The sequence below is a fragment of the Crinia signifera genome, chromosome 11 (genome assembly GCF_055691185.1).
Source record: "Crinia signifera chromosome 11, ASM5569118v1, whole genome shotgun sequence".
Lineage (NCBI taxonomy): Eukaryota > Metazoa > Chordata > Amphibia > Anura > Myobatrachidae > Crinia > Crinia signifera.
In genome coordinates this window covers 33,916,626-33,930,715 of record NC_139227.1, presented here as the reverse complement: position 1 = coordinate 33,930,715, position 14,090 = coordinate 33,916,626, and the positions used below count along the sequence as shown (strand labels likewise).

At 44.2% G+C, this 14,090-nt stretch overlaps 1 long non-coding RNA gene across 1 annotated transcript in view; it reads left to right on the top strand.

Moving 5' to 3' along the window:
* Window positions 1-14,090, top strand: part of LOC146045649 (uncharacterized) — a 280,538-nt gene that overhangs the window by 54,988 nt on the left and 211,460 nt on the right. The gene's annotated exons all lie outside the window — the stretch shown is intronic.

Below are 14,090 nucleotides of genomic sequence, written 5' to 3'. Positions count from 1 at the left end.
TACAAGGGAGATCCAACTTTCTGAATGCTCCCAACAGTTCCAAGATAGGGGTCACAGATCTAAGATCATCAAGATATGTCCCGCCCGGGGCCGCCATTGTCGCGCGGTGGGGGGGACAGTTGGGAGCCCCCCAGCCTGGCAAGAATAGACGCTGTGCGCATGCGCACAGCATCTATTCAGCGGCGAAAACGGGGCGTGGCCGGAGTTCGCGTCATCCGCGAGGCCACGCGAACGTCCCGACCTCCCAACTGCAAAAGTTGGGAGGTATGCAAGAGGCATACCATCAGAAACACATATCAAATATTTCCCATACAGTGTAGTAGGGTTCACATAATTAGAGCATGATCTTCAGGCTTGTAGTCTGTCATGCTGCACCTCTTACAAAGTGACTTCGTGTGATTCTATGAGTTTTTGGGTAAGTAAGGGGCTGCTGTAGACTTGCTTACAGTTTGGGGTACTTATGTAGTAACTGGGCTGCCGATTTTGAAATCGGGTCCATCGCATCGCATCGCACCCGACCAAATCGCATGCGATGCGATGCGATGCGATGGACCCGATTTTTCCATAGGATTCAATGTTAAAATGGACTGAGTCCATTTTAACATGGAATTCAATGGGAAAAAGGGGTCCTTTTCATACCCCTACTATCCAAGTGGGCATGGAGTTGGATATAAACCTGTGGCGAGCGTAGCGAGCCACCGAGCCCGAAGCGTGGCGAGCGTAGCGAGCCCCGCGAGGGGACACAGAATACCGTCCCCTCGCGGGGCTCGCTTCGCTCGCCACGCTTCGGGCTCGGTGGCTCGCTACGCTCGCCACAGGTTTATATCCAACTCCATGCCCACTTGGATAGTAGGGGTATGAAAAGGACCCCTTTTTCCCATTGAATTCCATGTTAAAATGGACTCAGTCCATTTTAACATTGAATCCTATGGAAAAATCGGGTCATCGCATCGCATCGTATGCGATGCGATGCGATATCGCATCGCATCGCATCTGATTGTATGCCTTAACTTAAGGCATACAATCAAAAAATCGGCAGCCCAGATACTACATAAGTACCCAGTTTGGTATTTCTTTCTTATGTGACTGAAACATCAAACTTCTCTGCTCTCACTTGTGGCCCAGGGTCATTCCCAAGTGGGAACCTCATCGGTATCCTCACTCAAGACAGATTGACTCTAGGTCAACAGTCATTAGGTCAACCACTAATGGTCGACAGTGGGTATGTCAATGCCTTTAAATGGTTGACCTACTAAAGGTCGACATATGCATGTTCGACACAGAAATGGTCGACACACGGTTTTCATGTTTTTCTTTTTTTTTTTGTTTAGACCGACTTGGTTCATTCTTTACCATCCAAGTGGACATAGAGGGAGAATAGACAACTATGCCAAGCGCAGGGAGGCACCGTGCCCGAAGCAAGGCAAGCGGAGCGAGCCATGCCAGGAGACACAGTACACTTATACGGTGTCCATGGCGACTTAGATGGCAAAAACATGAAATCCGTGTGTCGACCATGTCTATGTTGTCCTTTTGCTTGTGTCGACAGTAGGTCAATGTCGACCATTTAAAGGTGTCGACCTACCCACTGTCGACCATTAGTGGTCCACCTAATGACTGTCGTCCTAGAGTCACTCTATCATTTATAACATAACCAACCCCATCTCAGGCAGCAGAATTTCAGGGATGACAAAAGCCTCTGACACGGGCGGACACAGTGACACTCACTATGAGTGGCGTGCAGTCATGACAGCCAGCAGCGAGGTAGTGTCAGCTGCATAAGTGCTGAGGTCGGTGCTGGGTACATAGAGCAGCACATGTGCTGTATGTGTGTGTTATGGGTGGGTTGGTGCACCCACACATTGGCACCAGTCCCCCATAGTTGCTTGCAGTCTCTATGACTCTTTGCCACTCAGCAGCACTGCCGTTCCCAGCCTAAAACCAACATGGCGGAGCAGCAGCCGGCCACCTCGGATGTAAGAACTGAAGAGGTTCCTGGAAGCACTGAATGAGTGATGTCCTATGTGGATGTCCAATTCAATCGATTATTTGTTCATCTTGGAGCTGTTATATTTGTGTGGCATTATGCATTCCACGTCAGAATTGGGTTGCGCCCATGTTCCCATATAGTGTATATACAGCATTGATTTGCTCTGTACAGAAACAGCCACTGTACACTGATTTCCCTCCGGCAGGGAAAGGGTTACCAGTGATTGGTGCGTTGTTCCTTCCTCCTCAGCTGCGGTTGTCTGGAGAAATGATCCCGGTGAAAGGTCCTTTTTGTGCTCCTGTCTTTCTTCTGTGCGTTTCCGCCTTCCTCTCTGCCCGCAAATTCATCTCTCCAGCCAAGATTTCCCCAGCTCAGCATGTTTCATGAGACGGAATGCACAGCGCTGGCGTTTTATGTCGGTCCCTCCGCCCGGACATAAAGCACACTGGGCCTAATTAGCAGGGCCTGGATAGGGTATAGCACGCCCGTCACACTGATGAGAAGCCTTTTATGTGCGTGTGTGCAGTGGAGTAACTGACCTCTTTGTTTACCTTCGGCACATAACCTAACTGGGGCACTTGTGTTCTTATGCATAATATTAATCATAACAGCTTGACAATATAAAGAAATAAGAACAAATATAAAACAAGTTCTGAGTTCCCTGCAATCCGCAATATAAAGTTACAACAGAGGCAGGCAACGTGCGGCTTTATAGATACAACTATAAGTGTCAGCATTCCTTTTCCAAGCCTGATAAATTCTACATACCCCTCCACCCGTGGTCTGTGAGTGCCCTTCCTCAGCCTCATACCCCTCCCTACTCCAGTAGTTTCATCACCTTGCTGGCACCTGGGACAGAGTTACCAATAAGATCTGTTCTATGAGGTAAATTTACTAAAGCTTCTAAAAATGAAAAGAGTTGATGTTGCCCATAGCAACCAAACCTCTATCTATAATTTTTTAGGATGCAATAGAGAAATTATAGAATTTAATTGGTTGCTATGGGCAACATCACTTTTCATTTTTAGAAGCTTTAGTAAATTTAACCCATATGTTGATTAACATATTACAACATTTACATGTGTAATGCAGCAAACAGTATAGTAGACATAACATAATAAAATGTTTCAAATACAGGCAAATACTGTGAATACAAAATAAGATTTCAATTTATATTCAACATTTTCATACGTAAAATATAACAGTACAGGATAATTCATTCATTGGGCAGTATTCAATGACTTTTTTCGGCATGTGCAGCGAATCCTGGTTAGGATTCGCTGCACATTCGCCGCGTTCCGGAGGGCTGGAGCATTCGCTGCCAGCCCTCCCTCTCACCCTATTCAACGCCGCTGCCCCTGACGGCGATTTTTAATGCCTGCGGCGAACGAAGCAGGGAGCTGGGGGACGGCAGGCAGGCAGGGAGATGGAAGCCTCCCTGCCTGCGCCTGACACTCTTGTGGGAGAAGGAGGGCTCCCGGGGACACGGACAGCAGAAGCTGCCCCCTGGGAGAGCTGGCAGAGGATGCAGTGGAGGGAGCTGCTGTGCTGGTCCCGCTCATTCATATGTAATGAGCACCCCGCTCATTAAATATGCAGTGTGCACTGAATTTTAATGAGCGGCTCCCCGCCCCCTGCTGGCATATGTGTAAAAAAAAAAAATTTAATATATATTAATGTGCAGCAAGCACATGAATAAAAATAGCATGCCCCTTCACAGAAAAAAAATACTGATTTTTTTTACACCAAATTAAAAAAAAAAACATCTTTATTTTAAAAGATTACATTCCAGTTAAAAAGATGGCGATTGCTAAATGGTGACACACAGCGAAAATCACGTTTAAAGCAATTCGCCATCTGAGCATTGAATACACTCACAGCGACCATGAAACGCTTTCGGCGAACAGAGAACATTGAATAGGGTGAATAAGATTTTCAGTAAAGAAGATTCACCACAGAGAGTGAAAACAGCCCGATTCGCTGTAAAAAAAAATGGTGAATCCTGAGCAATTGAATACTGGCCACACTGCGGGGATCAACCTCAAATTTACATTTTGTTGTTATTTATATATTTTGTAATTTAATAATAATAATAATAATAATATAATAATAATTACTGTTATAATAAGAATAGTCATTGCACAGAGTATTCCACACCCCCCCCCCTCACCCCCCACACACACAAACACACCCCACCTCCAGGAGGGGCATCCCTGGATGTACAGCCTCTGGGTCAAGGAACTGATCGGGTTCTTTATAGTGGCCCCTAGGATGGTATCCGTCCAATAGGTCGACAGTCAATAGGTAGACCATTATTGGCTAATAGGTAATAGATCGAAACATGAAAAAGGTCGACTTTGACACAAGGTCGGCACAGCCAAAAGGTCAACGTGTCAATGGTTGACGCAGGAAAAGTTTTTCATGATTTTTTTTTTTACTTGTTCTTACTTCACGTTTGAAGTGGGCATAGAGGGAGATTATAATAGTGTGCCCAAAGCAGTGAGCCATGCAAGGGGATTTGGTTCACGAATTCAGTGCATATGTCAACTCACAAAAATGCAATAAAAATCTTGGGTACTTATGTAGTATCTGGGCTGCCGATTTCTAAATCGGGTACATCGCATCGCATCTGCCCCACAGAATACCGTCCCCTCGCGGGGCTCGCTTCGCTCGCCACGCTTCGGGCTCGGTGGCTCGCTACGCTCGCCACAGGTTTATATCCAACTCCATGCCCACTTGGATAGTAGGGGTATGAAAAGGACCCCTTTTTCCCATTGAATTCCATGTTAAAATGGACTCAGTCAATTTTAACATTGATTCCTATGGAAAAATCGGGTCATCGCATCGCATCTGATTGTATGCCTTAACTTAAGGCATACAATCAAAAAATCGGCAGCCCAGATACTACATAAGTACCAAATCTTGTCTACCATTTACATGTTGACCTTTGGTCATTCTTGAACTAGACAGTGTTGACCCTTTTCATGTGTCGATTAATTGCCTGTCAACAATATAGTGGTCGACCTATTGATTGTCGACCTAATAATCCACACTCCCCTAGGACACCTTCCTATTATGGACGATGGCTTGGGGGCTTATTCATATATTTGCAAAAATCTATCTAACCAAGATCTCTGAATTCTATATTTATGTAGTATTTATGTCTGGTTACTGATCTCATTCAGTGTGCTGGGGGAAATCATGTATTTTACACTTATCTATTATACAAACTGTATAATAGTTACCAGCCTGCCATAACGACAGTACAACATAACAGTAATGTCAGCTGCATCTGTGTGCGCCTGATAGAACAACTCTTGACTTGATCCGCTGGGCACCATCCAGTGGCTGTCGGCGATAAAAACACTTAATTTTCCCCATTAAGCTGATAGCATTTTATTATATAGGATTGTACAAAAAAAATAAACACCCTTATTTTATTAGAAATAAGCACCCAAAACTGTTTTATTATAAAAAGACTTGCATGGTACATTTATCAATATGTCCTGTGATCAGACTTTGCATGCGATCAGCTTTCCGGCGGTCAGGATGTCAGTGGTCAATATACCGACTCTGGCATCGAGATTGCCCACAGAACAACGGCAACGGAACTTCAAAAAGCCAGAATACCAGCAACCAGCATCCCATTAGGCAAGTATATTGGCGAGGTAGTGTGCGTCAGGGAATGGTTCCGAAACTTTTTGGAATCATTGAGCCCTATAGTATCAGCTTTTTTTTCCCCACGGTGCTGCTAGGCCAAACGTTTCTAATTGAGAAATTTAGAAAAATATTCACTTAGCTAAATTATGTTTATATGTCATCCCAGGATTCAGTTATGTGGTGAGTGACAAAATTGGCAGCCACAATCTCTCGATTTGCATAATAAATTGACTATAAATAACTTGAATTGATCCTGGATCACCAATCTAAGGCACCCCTGCAAGTGTCCCAAGGCACCCCAGGGTGCCACTGCACACAGTTTGGGAACCTCTGTTTTAGGCCCGGGGGGGGGGGGGGGGGGTGTTCAGGTTACACTACAGCAATTTGTATGACATGGTTTCTGGTCATATGAGCGGTCCCATGCAACCTCTGACCCCCTCCCAGTGGCATCGCAGCTGTGTATGGCCAGCTTTAGACTGTGCATGTGTGTAAGGGTTTTTTGGGGGGTTAGGCTGCGGGCGGGGGTTAAGTTTAGGCACTGGGGTTAGGTTTAGGCTCTAGTAGGGAGGGATAGGATCAGGTTGCGAAGAGGGGGGGTTTTGGGTTAGGCTGCTGAAAGGACAGGTTAGAGGGTGGTAGGGAATGAGGGTTAGGTTACTATCAGAGCCCCTGTCTGGATTCTCTGTATTGGGATGCCCTGTTCGGTCTTTTGACTAAGCATCCTGACCGCCAGGATATCATATGTATCCCAGACTTTTATCACCACAATAAATCTTATTAAGCTGTACAGCAACACTTGTTACATAATCTTCCCTTGAAGAGGTAAGCAAGGAGTCATATGTGAGAAACCCTACTGATGTATATAAGAAAAATAATTTGGCACTTATTTATTTATTAACAAGCACAGACCTACAGTATTACACTGCACTTTATGCCACTTTTGCGTTTGACATGCCTGCCTTACACTCTTATGCTCACCTTTTTTCCATAAAGAAATGATAACTAAAATGCTTATTTCTAGTATTGACCAAGTGCATTGTTTACAATGACCCGTTTTCAGGAAAGTGCCCGGCAGCAGCATCTATATATACAGTTCCATTCAGTAGTCGCTATCATCTTCCTGAGCTTGAGGATAATTGAATAAAAGAGAAAGTAGCTGGGGGGTGGCCAGCGATGGACAGTTCGGACTTGCTGTTATTAACCAGCATCCATAAACTTTCTCTTCTATTTATAGCTGAACTGAAAACCCAACAAATATTTCCTAGTCGGCTGCACTTGAGCCCAGGTTAGCTAGTACAAAGGCCACATCGATTTAGGTGCATACATGCAGTTATTATGGCCGGGGTGGTTTTTCACAAAGAATTCAAGTCATTTGTAGCACGAAAAGTCAGCTGTTAATGAGACGGAATACGGCCTGAAAATAATCACGATATTTTTGAATGCTAAAGTTCTTTGAAATGCGTGACTAATCGAGTCAGATCTGTTTACAGTCAAGGTTGGAAGGTAATGTATAGGGAACATTATATCTCTGGTAACTTGGGGACGTAAAATTCAATGGCGTCTATTGGGTGTCCTCTCCTATTGACACATCTTTGACCAGACATCTATTACCAGCTGGTAGCCTGCGGCTTGGCATGTGAAGGACATTAATCAATTCACAACCCGCTAACCCCCTATAAGCGTCTTCCACACGAAAAAAAATGTTGTTAGAACTGTTTTGTTTTAGATATTTTATAGGTTAGGTTCCTACATTTAGGAGGTATTGTACCTCTTGGGTTCTGTAGCTCCTGGCCTTTTCTGTACCAAACTTAAAATAATTCCAATGAATGTTGACGATTTTTCCTATGGGTGGGTTCTAGAATAGATATTCAGGTACACGGTTTAGGTTTTGATTTTTTTTTTGGTTTGTTTTTTAAACAATAACTGATATTGCACATTATGGATATAAAAAAGAAATATATTTTTTAAATACAGAGTCATTTGGTAGCTTAACCTCTGTTCCAATTAATAATCTCAGAACAGATTCAGAAAGGATTTAAGTAATATCTAGGGAGAAGCAGGAATTTATTTAGTATCATTTTAGTGTTTTTATATACTGATGTGAATGATCAACTATAAACGCTGCGGAATATGTATGCGCTATATAAGAAACTGTTAATAAATAATTATATGTGTTGTTTTGGTTAAAATAAACCCCTTTTTTACGCTATATGATGTGTACAGAAAATAAAAGGGAACAACTTATATATCCATCATACATAACTTTGCGCTGTTTTCCACTTTGTTTTTCTTGTGTCATTCAATGTCATTTCTTATCATTCAATCTGCATATATTAAATAGAAACTGTCTGATGGAATATTAGTTCAACTTTACAGCAGAGCAGGGACTCCAGCGCCAAGAGTTGCACAATTGTAATTACACAATCTCTGCGCAATCTATTATCTATATATGAAGCTGCGGCCGCGGCGCCTGTGTCCATTACTACTTCTCTGTGGTGAGGTCACATTCTGCTGGGAGAATTATGTACCCAAGTGTGGAATCAAGTGCCTGTTATGCAGAATGTTTTGAAAAATGTTCTGATTTCTAATCGCATCTTTGTGCGCGTTTGTGGAATTTTTTTAACCCGGTTTCGTTTGCAGTTTTCACCTTCAAACTGACAGATTTGCTAATCGATTAGTGGACTAGTAGATGGTGCTTTTAAACTCAATGGCGATGGGTGGAGGGTGTAATATGGCTGGGGTGGATTGTGATATACTGTATGCATATAATATATGTCCGGGGCAGTCTTCATCTACATATTCTGTATATAGCTCATTTGTGTTTTCTGAATAATTCCCCATTGCTCTGAGTCAGAACCAGAGAGCCGCACTGTTCATGGGGCAGACAGTTTGCGTTAAGTGGATCTCATTCTCCTGTCAGAGCTGCCGTCATTGCCAGGTGGATGAATGGGTTGGTGGTCCTGCAATCCCGTGAGAGGCAGGGGGGTCAGTGGCCACACAGGTTTGTGTGTCTGAAACCTAAGCTCAGAATTATACCATGCTCACAGCCTGGGTTGTGATGAATAAGGCCCAGGGGAGCCCATGTGTCCATTTTTCTATCATCTGTCCGGTTACGGAACGCCAAATCGTTTTACATTTGGAAAAAAATCAATGTATCTTCCAATATGACGATGATTGAGCTTAGCTCCTATATAGCCTTCGGTAGAATCATTACAATCATTTATTGATTGTTCCGCCCTATAGCAAAGTTGTTTCTACAAATTGAGAATGTACTATTGGCTGCCTGACAAGGCCGGGGGTAAGTGTGACATTCCCACTTCTACCGAAAATCAGGAGTTCGATTTCATATGGGATATTGCTATAGGCAACCAATTGGAATCTACTTATGTGGTTGGCACCTTCTAGAACAGGGGTGGGGAACCTCAGGCCCGGGGGCCGTATGCGGCCCCCGTAGCCGATCTGAGTGGCCCGTCCGGTGTCTTTGCCTGGACAGTACAGGGGAATTCTCGCAAGAGGTCAGTAGTTCTCGTGAGATTCCTCTTTATCAACAGCAGTCGGAGACTGTCAATCCTATTTAGCGGCAGCCCCTGGAGCGTGGGGCGGCTGCAGTAGGACAATTTGTCAGAGAAATTTTTACAAATGGCCCCCGAAGGATTTTTTACCCATACAAACGGCCCTTTGCACAAAAAAGGTTCCCCACCCCTGTTCTAGAAGATAATAGAATCTGATTGTGGTATTGAACTCCCATTCTATACCCCTTTCACATCGCAGCCATAACCCGGTATTTTGCAGATTTTAAACCATTTAAAAACGGTTATTGTGAAAGCGCCAGTTTTAAAATACCGGTTCAAGAGAACTGGTAATTCAAAACAGTTAAAATGAAGGATCCTACATGGTTCAGACCCGTTATTTATGTAGTGTGAACGGGTCCGAAATGATATTTTGGACCCCCACACCAGTGCGCCCCCCCCCCCCTTCCGGTTCTGTAATAAAAGTCTACTACTTTTTTCTTTAATTGCTGGCAGTTAGCAACGTAACCGACAGGAAGCCGGTGTTTGGGGCGGTAACTGGACGTTATCTGGGAGTGCCAGGAAAAACACAGGTGTGCCCATGCATTTTAGGGGAAGTCGTGTGATGTCAGCTCCAGACCCAATTAACCTGTTTCTATGGCAGCCACCGAGTAAGTCCTGGGTTCCGCCCAGACTGCACACAGTAGGAAAATTATGCAATGGTGATATGATATGGTGATATTTTTGCAAGCCGTGCTCAGCAATTTGCAGGCTTGCACGAGGCGCGATTTCTCTCTGGTGGGACAGCGAATACCTGATCACTGGGCTCCGAAAATTAGCACCCATGCAATCAGGTGTAATTCCGGCCCTATGTATCTAGTTTAAACTGTCTTACAAAATGTGCCTCATACTGCAAGTAAATGTGCAACAACCCTCTTTATACTTTAAGCCTGAAGCACTGCCGTTGTTGACAAACAGCAAATTCGATAGATTTTAAGCTTGCGAGCAGGGCCCTCCTACCTCCATGTCAGTTTGTATCTACCCAGTTTATTTAATCACTGTTGTTTCCAATTGGGAATATGCTGTGCTATATAAGTAACTATAAATAAATACAATAATTAAATTCCTATAGGAGCAGCACAGTGATTAGCACTGCCATATGCAAGCACCAATGGGTTGGATTCCAATCAGGGTCGTAGGTGTCTGTAGGTTCTATGTTCTCCCTGTGCTTGTCTGGGTTCTGGTTCCTTTCATACTGCAAAAACTCATTGGTGGTTTCCTTTAGTCCAGTGTGCTTTTTCTCTTAGAATATATATATTCCTTTTATTGGCCCCCAAACCCTTTGGTCTCTGCCACCCTAATATTTATTGCAGTGTCCTGTCCCCTGTTGCAACTGTGTTTATTTTCCATATACTTATCGCCTTGGACTGTAAGTTGTTGTTTTAGCTCATTTATGTATTCTCGTGGGTGCTGCTGCCCCTATTGGTGCCATATAGAAATCCGATAATCATAATAATAATCATAACCATCAGTCACTATTTGCGATGGTTTCATTTCACAAGCTGATGCTTAATGAGGCTGGCTGACAGATCCAGAAGCCAGGGTCCAGGAAGGCACAGCTATATAACGGGAGTGACGCACCCCTATTTTGGTTGCCTTGCCAGCTCCGACCCTGACAGGGGCTGCGAGTGGTATTGCAAGATCGATTCTATGCAGACCACTGAATATCCGATTTGTAAGTGAACAATCGGGTTTATATACAAGTCTGGTTTAGGCCCTTGGCTTCTGACAATCAAGATACACCCAGTGTGTGTGTGTAGCAGTAATTTTCAACCTTTTTAGCTTGCGGCACACTAAATAAGATTTTTTAATTGTCAAGGCACACCATGAGATCCCACAGGGCAAAACACATTGGCCCCCACAGGAAAAACAACAACCCATATAACCATATAAAAAACAATCACACTGGTCCCCACAGGTAACAAAATAAAATACATTGGCCCTTTACATGAAAAGAAGAGACCAGTAAATAACAGTTAAACTGGTGGTGGCTGTAAACTGGTTTGGGCATCTCTAGATCTGGGGGCACGTTTGAGAACACCTCAAGGCACACTAATGTGCCACGGCACAGTGGTTGAAAAACACTGGTGTATAGCATCAGAAAAAGGAAGACTTTGCAGTCGAAACGCGTTGGTGTTTTTGAGGCACCTGGGAACCTGTCTGGAAACCTAACACTGGGATCTGCTTCTGGAGAATCTATGCAGGGGTCCACCCGGGTTGTTACATCTGACCCCCCCCCCATACGCTCCATAACCGACCTTTGGTGAACGGCCAGATACGGTACCAGGCTTTGTTTGTTTTTTATATATACTGTGTGTTTTTATATAAATAAAGTGTGTGGTTAATTACGCTATGAGTGTTTCCCTTATGTATCTCTGAGGAAACTGGGAAAGGACTGGATCATTGGAAAAATTTCTGATTTATTAAGTGACCCCCGGTCTACGCCTAAATTCTTGGCCTAAAGGAGAGGCCTGTATACAGTACGAGTACCCTCACCCCCTTTTTTATGACATATGTGTATTGAACATCTAAGGAAAATCTGCACCATAAGATTTTCTCTATCTTCTTTTTGAGGTGAAATAAATTGAAGAACCCTACTCGGGGAACAAGAACTGTTTATCATACCCCAATAGGAAGCGCAGGGTTCCTATTTCTTCTTTTTTCTATGTGTATAGCATGGCTGTCTCATCAGTCCACTGGGGCCGGGACTGATGAGACTGTCTGACATAGGTAGCATTGCAGAATATGTGTGCGCTATATATAAATAACTGCTGGTAAAGGAATAGTAAGCCCTGCCAGCCTCTGCCCTACACCATTTACTGTATCATGGAAGAATTACTTGGCGGTACGTGGGAAAGTCAATTATAAGTAAAAGCTCAAATGATTATTTAAATAAACAAGCGGTATGTGCACACTACCCGGTGGGGGGTACTGATGGCGAAGCAGGAATTGGGTAGCCCTGGGCATTATTGCGCACCGATACTTTTATGTCTTGCAGCGAAACATGTGTACTTTGCGCATGTTAAAGATCACGCACGCGGGTTTCCAGGCTGCTTTGATCCTGGGTTGTGTTTCGGGAACTCTGCGCAGCTGCAGATGCGTCTTCAGGGAAGAGGTCCTCTGGCTGTCAATCAGAGAGATGACAAGATTGTGGCAGCTCCCCAGTTACCCCAGGGCGAGGGACGATGAGAAAATACATCTGCTCCAAACACACACAGCAGGACATTCCTTATGGCAGCGCGGAAGAACTTTCATTTGTTTGTTAAGCCGCTCTCTCTGGAAGGGTCTTGTCTCCAGCTCATAATATTACATGCTAAAGTAAACCTGAATCTTTCTCCTGTGTGATACATTTAGTAATGAGAGAAATCAGCCAGTGTCCTGAACATCTGGGAAGCATTAGGTGGAGCTGGGATACAATGCTGAGCAGACACTGCACTCCTGCACTCGTACAATACCAATAGCCAGATGTTGGAACTGCAACCTGCACATACCAGGGCCATGCAACCTGCTCCCCGGTACTAATACAGGACCACATACCATCATTCACATGCGGGGAGCTGGGCCGGGTGCTCGCTGGTCAGGCTAGTCTCCTTTCAGGTCTTTATTATGTAGGTATACTCTGTAATTACACTCCAAATTATTATATAATATGCACCCTTATATCCTAAACCAGTGGTTCCCAACTTGGGGACATGTAGACCGTTTTGGGTGAACTTGAAAATATTATTGGTAAAGGAGGTAGAAGAGTGAGACGTCTCCCGTTGCCGTGGATATGAACCACGTTGCATCACTTCCATTTCTTTCTGCAGCTTCATCTGCGCCTCCTTGTGCTTTTTGTCCAACCAGCAACCCACGGGGAGCTGCCTGTGCTGCCCTCAGACATCAGGGATCATCTGCCTAGGGTGACCAACTCATCCCTTTAATCCGGGACACATATTAATTACACAGGTTCTGTGGCTGGCTTTCACCTGGTTTTTAACTGCCACACCTCAAAACTCCATTTCACCTGGTTTTAAACTGCCACAGAACCTGTGTAATTAATATGTGTCCCGAATTAAAGGGATGAGTTGGTCACCCTACATCTGCCCTATGCTGACACTGGTGGAGGAAGCAGCGGCATTAATCCTACAGGCGTTAGTGGGAACCCCGGAGACAGTACACAGCCAGCGGCCACACACAGAGGGGTCCGATTCCTGACCACACACTACTCTGCTATTAATACTAGTAAGCCCGCTCGAAGCATATGCTTCAAAAGCTAGTTTACTACCTTGTGATTGCCACTGTGTTTGTGCATGTGTGAGATAGAAAGAGATGTAGTTTTACTCGCTGCCAACAGATGGCAGTGTTTTGATGACACAATCAGACACTAGACATATATATGATAAGGACATGAATACAGCTCACTTCTACTCCAATCGTAAGTACTGTGGATATTTAAAATTGGGAGGAGGGGCACTCATAAATCAAAAGCCTAATTAAGATGTACAGGAGAAAATCGTATGCAGTCGTTAGGTTGACAAATAGACGGTCGACATGCATTGGGTCGACCACCGAAGGCCGACACGTGAAATAGGTTGATAGGGTTGGAAAGGTGACACAAGCATTAGGTCAACAGTCAAAAGGTTGAGAAAATGGGTTGGGAACCGTTGTCCTAACCCAGTGATAGCTATCCCTGACACTCGAGCTGTTGTTGAACTACACATCCCAGCTTGCCCTGCTACAGGTTTACTATTTGGCTATGCTAAAACTGATGCAGGGCATGCTTTGATGTGTAGTTCAACAACAGCTGGAGTGTCACTGTCCTAAACCATTTATGTATTATTCTTTCTGGGTAGTATAGGCACCTGATGATGGATAGAAATAAATAAGAC